We start from the raw sequence: 10,621 nt of genomic DNA on the forward strand, positions 1-10,621 counted from the left end.
CACTTCTGTTTAAAATCTTTAATGAAATTAAAAGGTAAACAGTACTACCAAATTCATTCCTAGAAGTAAGCATCACCTTGATCCCAAAACTAGAGAAAGACACAGCCGAGAAAGAGAACTATAGGCCAATCTCACTAATGATGCAAAAATCCTCAATAAAATACTGACAAATATAACGCAGAAGATCTTCAAGATCATACAACCTGACCAAGTGGGATTCATTCCAGAGATGCAGGGACGGTTCAACATATGCAAATCAATAAATATAATACACTATGTTAACAGAGACAAGGACAAAAACCATGTGATCATCTTAATACATGCATAAAAAGCATTTGACAAAGTCCAATGCCAATTCATGATAGGGACCATACAGAAAATTGAAATAGATGGTCTTTATCTCAAGCTGATGAAAGCCATCTATGAAAACCAAAGTGAAATTGAAACTAAATGGTCAAAAACTGAAATCCTTCACACTAAAATTGGGATCAAGACAAGGATGTCCACTATCACCACTCCTGTTCAATATAGTTCTGGAAACATTAGGCACAGAAATTAGACAAGAGAAAGAAATAAAAGGAATAAAGATAGGAAACAAAGAATTTCAATTGTCATCATTTGCAGATGACATGATACTCTATATAGAACACCCCAAGATCTCCACCAAAAGTCTTCTAGTCTTAATAACCAAATTCAGTAGAGTAGCTGAATACAAGATCAACACACAAAAACCAATAACCTTCCTCTACATGAACAACAGATTACTGAGAGGAACTGGAGAAACATCTCCTTTAACAATACCATCCAAAAATGAAATACAGAGGAATCAATCTAAGGAAAGAAATCAAAGACCTGTGGTCTAAAAACTCCAGCACTCTGGAAAAAAGAGATTGAAGAGAATGTCACAAAATGGAAAGATATCCCTTGCTCCTATGTAAGAAGAATCAATTTAGTGAAAATGTTCATACTTCCAAAACTGCTATACAAATTCATTGCAATCCCAATTGAAATCCCAACAGATTTTTTCGCCAAACTTGATAAAGCAATCCAAAAATACTCAGAACAAGGAGAGACCTAGAATCACAAAAGCAATTCTAGGCAACAAAGAGAAAGTAGGGAGTATCACAATTCCCAACTTGAAACTGTACTACAAAGCTACTGCTATAAAAACAGCATGGTACTGGCTAAGAAATAGACCTGAGGATCAGTGAAACAGAACAGAAGATGCAGAAACAACTCCAGACATACTCAGCTACCTCATCTTTGACAACAGAGTCGAATACCCTTGCTGGAGGAAAGAGACCCTTCTTAATAAATGGTGCTGTGATAATTGACTTTCCACATGTCAAAGACTAAAACTAGACCCATATCTCTCCTCATTCACCAAGCTAAAACAAAAATGAATCAAAGATCTAAATATTAAAATAGAAACAATAAATCTGTTGGAAGAGAGACTAAGTAGAATCCTTGAAGACATAAGTGCAGGTAAAGACTTCATGAATATTGATTACATGAGAAATTCTGGAATCAACAAATGGAACCTCTCCTTATTAAAAAGCTTCTGCACAGTAAGAGAAACCACCAACAGAGTGAATGGACAACCCACAATGTGGGAAAATATTTTTATCAACTGTTTCTCAAACAAAGGTCTACTATCTAGAATACATAAAGAACTTAAAAAAAATTCATATCTCCCAAATGTAAAAACATAATCCAAAAATGAGCATCTGAAATGAACAGACATTTCTCAGACATAGAAATAGAAACAGCAAATAAACATAGGAAAAAATGTTCAATATCACTGATCATTCAAGAGATGCAAATGAAAATGCTGAGATTCCATTCATTCCAGAAGTAATGGCTGCTATCAAGAAATCAACTGATAACAAATGCTGGAGGGGTTGTTGAGAAAAAGGAACCCTTCTCAACTGTTGGTGGGAATGTAGACTGGTGCAAGCACTGTGGAAATCAGTATGGAGATCTAAAAAAACTGGGATTAGAGGTCCCATCTGACCCAGCTATTCCCCTGCTGGGTATCTTCCCCAAAGAATTAAAAGAATCATACCACAGTGATATATGTATACTCATGTTTATAGCAGCACAGTTTGTAATAGCTAAAACTTGTAAATAGCCCAATTGCCCATCAACTGGACACAGGATAAAGAAGATGTGCTTTAAAAAAAAAATTGAGTACTATTCAGCCATGAAGAATGAGAAACCAGAGACATTTATAGCTAAATAGATGCACATTGAGGTCATAGTCTTAAGTGAAATATATGGGACACACATTTTAAAATACTTAATAGTTTCTCTGATATGAGAAACAGTGTAAATAAAGATCAAAATTTAGATTAGAGTATGTGAAATAAAAAGATAATGCCCAAAGGAGAAAGGGAAGTGGGAGGGGTTGGGGAAGGGAAAGGAATAAATAGGAGGAAAGGAAAAAAATGGAAACAAAGTCTTTATAAATAGGGAGTGATAGAGGGGTTGAAGAGAGGGCAAGAAAATGGGGAAAAGAATGAGAACCAAGATATATCATGAAATGGTACAAATTTCCAATGATGAATGTCATCATATAATATACCTGAAATATACCAATAAACTTAATGAACTTTAAAAAAGAAATAAGCCAATAGCAAATGCTTGTGGGGTTGTAGGAAAAAAAGAAACCGTCCTCCCCTGTTGGTGCCAGTGTAGACTGGTTAAACCACTGTGGAAATCAGTGTGAAGATTCCTCAAAATCTAGGATTAGAGGTCTCATTTGATCTAGCTATTTTCCTTCTGCACAGTCTTTTAATCTGAAAAAATGAAAAGCATTATATCAGAACCCTATGTGCACACCCATGATGATAGAAACATAGTTTGTAATACCTAAATCTTAGATACTACCCAAATGTCCATCAACTGATGAATGGATAAAAAAGGTATGTTTTTAAAAAATATGATGGAGCATTATTCAGCCATAAAAATTTAAACTTCAGACATTTCTAGGTAAATGGATGTTCCTAGAGGCCACATGTGTAAATATCACATTTTCTCTGGTGCAAGAAACTGAAAGTGTAAATAAGGACCAAATTATATAATAGGTATTGTGAAATAGAAAGATATTGTTCAAAATTATACTGAGTGTAAGGTACTTTGTTAATAATTAAAATGTTTTATGCAAAAAACATTTAGTATTACTAGGAAATGAGTGGAGAGATAGATTTGAAATTGAAAATATATTCAAGATCATGATACACAGTGTATTTACCATTGTTATTCTCTAATTTATTATGAAAATTATTTTTCCATAGAACTATTTTAATGTTTTCTTTATTAATATCTACTTGTATTACATTAAAAAATAAGGACCAAAAATGTATAATGGATATTATGAAATAGGAAGAAATTTTTCAAAAGGAAACATGAACTAGGGAGGTGGGGATAAGGAAGAAAGGGAAAAGAATAAAATGAGAAAAGCAGGATAAAATGGAAACAAAACTTTGTAAGTAAGGATGGAAAATAGGGTTGAAGGGAAGTGAGGGGAATGGGAAAAAAAAGAAACAAGCTATATTATGTACAGGTACAAATTCCCTATGATGAATGTGATTGTTATGTATGCATAAGTTGCACCAATAAACTTAACAAAAGTATGAAAAAAATAGAATTGCCCTTATCCCATCTTACCAAAATAGGGAAAGAAAGACCCCAAAACTCATAGAATTAGAGATGAAAGCCAGAGATTTAGCTAAGTGGCACAGGGCCTGCCCTGCAAGTGCAAGGTCCTGAGTTTTATCCCTTGTACCAAAAGAAAAAAAAAAAAAAAGAATTAGAGATGAAAAGGCAAAGTCACAATGCATTCTGTGGAAATCCAGAAGTTTATGTGTATCTACTTTGGGGCCCTGTACTCTATTAAAAAGATAAATTCATAAAAAGTAGATAAATTCTTAGATACATAGGAGTTACCCAAGCTGAAGCAACAAGATATAAAAATCCTGAATAATCCAGTATGAGTCAGTGAAATTAAAGAAGTGATTAAAAAATACCAACTAAGCTCAGTGGCATTGCAAGCAAGGTCCTGATTTCGATTCCTGGTACTGGAAAAAAAATAAAAGAACTTTAGAGAGCACCTGATACCAATAATCCCCATACTCTTTAACAAAATAAAAAAGGAAGCAGTAGAACCAAGCATCACCCTGATTCCAAAACCAGAAAAGGACCCAACTGAAAAAGAGCACTATAGGCCAATTTCTTTAATGTTTATAGATGCAAAATAACTCAGGTAGTTACTGTCAAGCAGAGTGCAGCAAATCATCCAAAAATATTTTACATTATGACCAAATAGGATTCATTCCAGGGAGGCAGGAATGGTTCAACATATGCAAATCAACAAATGTAGTACACCACATAAACAGAAGCAATGGCAAAAATAACATGATAATCTCAATAGATGTAGAAAAAGCAATTGAAAAAGTCCAACATCCATTCATGATAAAAACTCTGAAGAAAATAGAAATAGAAGGTCTTTATCTCAATGTGATAAAAGCCATCTATCACAAACCAATGGCCAATATAATACTAAATGGAGAGAAACTGAAAGTTTTCTATCTAAAATCAGGATCAACAAAGGCAAAAATGTCCACTATCGCCACTCCTGTTCAAAATAGTACTGGCTGTAGGTTTGCTATAAATAGCTTTTATCAAATTTAGATATGGTCCTTCTATCCCTTTTTTTTAGAGGATTTTTATCATGAAGTGGTGTTGGATTTTGACAAAAGACCTTTTCTGGATTTATTGATATGATCATGTGATTTTTTTTTTTTACCTTGGTTCTGATTATGTCATATGTTACATTTATTGATTCGTGTATGTTGAACCATCCTTGCATCTCTGGGATGAAACCTACATGGTCATGATGTATGATCTTTTTGATTATGTTCTGCTTTCTATTTGATAATATATTTTTGAGAATTTTTGGATCTATGTTTGTTAAGGAGGGTGGCCTATATTTTCTTTTTTGGTTAGGTCTTTATCTGGTTTTGAGATCTGGGTGATATTAGCGTCTGTAAATGAATTTGGGAGTGCTGCATCCCTTTCAATTTCTTTGAAGAGCTTGAGGAGTATTGGTGATACCATATCCTCAAGGGTTTTGTAGAATTCAGTAGTTAATCCATCAGGTCCTAGGCTTTTTTGTTGGTAGATTTTTTTTATTGCTGTGTCAGTTTCATTGCTTGTTATTGGGTTGTTCAGCATATTTATGTCTTCCTGGAATAGCTTCGGTAATTTGTATGAGTCTAGGAATCTGTCCCTTCAAAATCTTCCAATTTGGTGGAATACACTTTTTCAAAATATTTACTGTCTTCTGGATTTGTGATTTCATCATTTTCATTTCTTGCTGATTGATGTGAGTCTTTTTTCTCTCTTGGTAAATTTGGCTACTTCATTTATTATTTTTAATTTATTATTTCAAAGAACAAGCTCCTTAATTTGTTGATTTTTATATTGATTTTTAGTCCTAATGTCATTGATTTCCACTTTAATCTGTATAATTTCCCTCTTTAATTTATGTTTGGGCCTGGATTATTGCTTCTCAAGTCTCTAATAGTCTTCATAAGATTACTTATTTGAGTGTTTTCCAATGTGAGCATTGATTGCAATGGACTTTCCTCTTAGAACTGCTTTCATAGTTTCCAGAGGTTTTGTTGAGCCGTACAGGCATTGCCACTAACTTTCAGAAAATTTTAAATTGTTTTTCAGATTTTTTTCTCTGACTCATTGGTTGTTTAGGAGCATACTGTTAATTTTCTAGAATCGTCTACCTTTTCTGTGATTTCTTCTGTCATTCTATTTTCATTGCACAGTGTTCTGATAGTATACATGAGGTAATTTCAATTATTTTATATTTACTTAAGCTGTCTTTGTGGACTAGTATGTGATCTATTTTGGAAAAAGTACCATGTGCTCAGAAAATAATGTATATATTATTATAGAGTGGTGGAATACTCTGTAGGTATCTTTTAAGTCCATATGTTCAGACATGTGGTTTAGCTCTAATTTTATTGATTTTTGTTTAGTTGATCTATCTCTGCACAAGTGGAGTGTTTAGATCCTATACCAGATTATGTTAGTCCTTATTTGATCCTTCAATTTTAGCAATATTTGTTTTATGATGGTAGATGCTCCAGTATGTGGTGCATAAATGTTTATGTTATCTCTTATTTGATTAATCTCATAATCCCTTAAGTAGGGTGTAGAGACCTTTGTCTCTTCTTTCCAGTTTTAGCTTGAAGTTTACCATGTCTGAGGTTAAAATTGATAGCCCTGCTTATTTTCTGGAACCTAGTGCATGGAATTTTGTTTTCTGTCTTTAGTTTTTAGTCCATGACTATCTTTTGGGATTAGATGAGTTTCTTGAATACAATAGATAGTTGAATTTTGTTTTTTGGTCCAGTCTGCCAATATGTGTCTTTTAATTGGACAGATGAGGCCATTAACCTTGAGAGATATTACTGAGATGTGTTGATTATGTACTATCATTGCATTCTTTCTGTTTCAGTGACTCCTTTGTTTTTCTTTTTCTGTCATTTTTTGTTGTTGTTTATCCATTGACCTTACTTGTTACTTTCATTTCACCTGGGATTTTAGCTGTATTGATTTTGTTGTTTCTGTTTAGAATATTCTTGAGTATTTTCTGGAGTGCTGGTTTAGCACTTATACATCTTTTGAGCTGGCCTTTTTTTTTTTTTTTAATTGAAGATGCACACTTATTATATAACCTATTTACAAAGGAAAAGAGTAAAAATGTATCAAGGACCAAAAGAAACAGAAATGCCAGCCACATGTATTTATATAGCAAATGTGGGCAACAGCTTCATAGCACTTGAGAGTCAAATTGTAAGACTATTACCTCAGGAATAAATTTTAGAATGCTCAACCATATGCGATTAAAACAATGACTGTCTTAATGAAAAAAATATAATCTTATCCTCTTTGAAAATCACGTTACTGGAGGCCAAATAAACCATGTAAAAGATTTTAAAGATTCTTAAATTAGGAAGTCATAATTGCTCAAGAAAATCACTGAAGTGCATATTCAGCTTTCAGTGATACTAACATACAAGGGGGCGGGAGTGGGGGCTGGGTCCATACACCTAACTCTCTTCAGTAGCCAGTTAACTGCAGGATTTTCCAAAGCCAGAAACTGGTATTCTTGAGTCTCCCTCAAGCTGGCCACAGATATCTCTCAGTCCACAGTATCATTCAACCTCACTTAACAGAATATGAGATCCTTTGAAAGGCAGCGAAAAGCAGGCCAGCGTGTTTCTGCATCTTTCCTTCCAAGTGTAGACCCAGCTGTTGTGACCTTGGCCAACGACTTCTGTGCATATCAGTTCTCCCCTTAGATCACTGTCCCTCTGCCTGTGAAATGTGATGTCCAAACCTTGAAGTTTCTGGACTAGAAAATGGAGAAGACTCCCAAGATCTATTTTCTTTGTCAAAGGAATCATCTGCTTGAAATGCAAATTTCTGCTTATGTGCCTGTGATATTACAGACACTGGATCTCATTGTGAACTCTGTCTCTTCCTGTTGTGAATGGGTCTGCCACCAGAGAACCACTCAATAGCAGGAAGCTGAACCTTATTCAGAACCTTTAAACATCAAACAAGTTCAGAACATCTTTATTTTTCCAGCTTTTTGAAAGATGACTATAATTCATCTTACTAGCGCCTGGGTGCTGCTTTTTCATTTCAGTAGCTGGATTATGTGAGTCACCAACTGTAGATTCTGGTTGTAAGGGAAGAAAACGTGAAAGCTGGAAAGGAGGAAACTGAAGAGGAAGCGGTGGTGGAGGAGGAGAAGGCACTGAGCTCGGATTGGTTCCACACATGGTTGAGCCACCCCTGATGATGGAATTTGTTCTGCACTGCTGGGCACATCATTTAAATCCTAAGAGCCAGAGTTTGCACCACTTCTTTGTTCCTGCATATCCACAATTGCAGCAATCTGAGAGCTAAGAAAACTTAGCTCATTTTTAAGGGCAACTATTTCTTTAATTGCAGCTTCATCTACAGGCAGATCATTTTTCAATGGTTTGTTCTGTCTACGAGCAGATGACAATGGATTCCAAACTACTTGTGAAGAATGGAAAGTTTTAACTTTCTCCTCGTCTTCATTTTTCCGCATACTACTTCGAAATCTAAGACAACTGGCTCCTTCATCATTTGTCAGAGACAAAATATCGGCAAAAACGGAACTATAGGTGCTCAATTATCAGACTCTATTGTGGGACTGCATAACTCTGTAATCATAAAACTCCCCTAGCCCCAACTGTGATTGAATGTGAGTTAATAGATAAAGATGCTTGTTAGTTCTGGGGCACTAGATAAGATCTGTAACAGCCATAAAGTCCCAAAGTAAATTACTCAACTCTCTGTTTGTTCAAAACTGATGTTCCGGACACCGCTATCTATAGAACAATCTACAAACATCTGCTGATCATCAGTACCTATCAGCTGACCACTAACCTTTGTTCCTCTTCTGTAAATTTCGCCTGTTAACTTCCCCTGCAATCCCCTATAAAAGAGCCTCGGACTCTGGGCTAGTCACCTCTCTAGGCTACTTTGCTTTGGGAGTGCCGTCTGGCCAGACTAATAAAGGTCTGTTTTATTTTCCAACTTGTCTGGTGTGTTCCTTCCCGGGTGTTCTTCGCTGCAGTCAGCTCCTCGGAACGTTTGGTACGGCCCTCAGTCTTACAAGATCAAGGGCGGGATCAATTAAAAATTAGATCTTTGACAGGGTTCTAAAGGAAGCATTTTTCCAATAATACAGACAATACTCCAATATGATCCATAGTCCTTATTTTTCCAACTCAGCAAAATCTGGTCTACGGGAACACCAAAATACGCCAGCATTTCTCTTAAGATATTCAACAGGAGATATAATTGTGAAGTAAATTTAGGGAAACATCATCAGTTTCTTCCTTGTACCTCCTCCAGAGCCGAGCCTCAGGCCACCACGGGATCAGGAAGCGGAGGGCATTAGAGAAGCGAGTCTCTGAATCCAAATCTGCACCCTCCAGTGAAGAATTGGAAGCGTACAGATGTCAACTCTAAGCCGGTCTGCTCACCTCCACCTTGGCCTGTGAGTCACGCCGCAGCGAAGGGCCTGGGCCGCCCCGGGGCTGGGCCCTGGAACACTGTACTCAGTCTGGGTGACTCCGCTGAAAGCATACCCCAAGTCCCGCGCTGACTCTGCCAGCCTTGCAGTCTCAGGACTCAGGACGGGCTCGCTGCTTCCGAGTTCCTGGATGGAAAATTAAACTCTGAGCTGGCCTTTTTCATGGAAAGACCTTATTTTTCCATCTATTTTAAAGGATAGCTTTGCTGTATAATTAATCCGGGTTGCAAGTTACTTAATCTTAGTGCTTGAATTACTTCACTCCAGCTTTTCTGGCCTTTAAGGTTTCAATTGAGTTTTATGTAATTCTAATTGGTTTACCTTTATATGTGATTTGTTTTTGTTTTTGTTTTTGTTGACTGGTTTTTAAATTGTATTTTTTGTTTGATATCTGCCAATTTAATAAGAATATGCCTTGGTGAGCTTCTTTTGTTTTTATCATACTTGTTTGATGTTCTATAACCATCACTTTTTTGTATTTTAAGCTCTCTTCTTATATTTGGGAATTTTTCCTGTATGACTTCTGTAATGAAGTTATTAAGTCCATCTGTGTTATCTTCTAGCTTTTCTCTAACTCCAATTAGCCTTAGATTAGTCATCTTAGTGTCATGTAATAACTGTTGGATAGTCTTCTCTTGTAGGTGGTAGTGCCAGAGGCCAAAGATATCACTAGACTAACTACAGTTTCTTTCAGGACTACCCTGTCTGACAATTTTACCCTTCAAACTTGGCTCCCCTTAACAGAGTACAAGCCCTGTGAAATTCCTTGTCTAATCCTAGTTCTCCTGAGAGATCTCAGAAGATCCCTATTTAGATCTCCTCCCTCTCCTAGCCTATCTCTCAAGGTTTCTCTCACCCAGTCTCTGTGGTAGGGTAATGTTTTGTTTTTGATGTGAAACTCTCTGTCTAGATGTTGGATTCATTTTCAGACAGGTGGGTCTGTTGATTGCCACCTCTGTTGTCCTGTGCCGAGGGGACCCCAAGCTTGTACTCCTCCAGTTGGTCCTGGAACCTGATCCTGGTTAGGTGGGGCATGTGGCTGGAGGTGGATATGGATCTGTGGTGTGTCCCAGGACTGCTCACAGGTGAACAGGCTTGGCTATGTAGTTCTCTTCTGGAGTCTAGAAATAAGTGGCAATGCTCAAGCCAAGATGAGTTTCTCTTTATGCTGAAAGATGAAGGAGGGAGTCCAACCCCAGAATTGTACTGAATGACAACATTTGCACACAGTAGGAAAGTGCTATCCTTCCAATCCTGTGCAACTCAGGCAGAGCCTGACCTCCAGCTGTGAGACTGGGTCTGTGTTCACCAGCTCCATCCCCTCAGATGGACTCCCTCCAGCCTGCTCTTCAATTGCTGGTAACCTCTCCTGGCTCTCTTTTCCTCATCCACTCAAAGATCTTGAGAGTGTGAAGCCTGGTGTGGAACCAAGTAGCTGCTCTGGGGCCCAGGTTTAAACAT

General features: G+C 36.8%; 1 pseudogene; it reads right to left on the reverse strand.

Moving 5' to 3' along the window:
* Positions 1-7,380: 7,380 nt before the first annotated feature.
* LOC101723563 (mitochondrial fission regulator 2-like) lies at positions 7,381-8,811 on the reverse strand (annotated as a pseudogene).
* Between the last annotated feature and the right edge of the window lie 1,810 nt (positions 8,812-10,621).

The sequence above is a fragment of the Heterocephalus glaber genome, unplaced genomic scaffold (assembly GCF_053883595.1).
Source record: "Heterocephalus glaber isolate CG9 unplaced genomic scaffold, H.glaber_assembly_v1.0 deba00001662, whole genome shotgun sequence".
NCBI classification, from domain to species: domain Eukaryota; kingdom Metazoa; phylum Chordata; class Mammalia; order Rodentia; family Bathyergidae; genus Heterocephalus; species Heterocephalus glaber.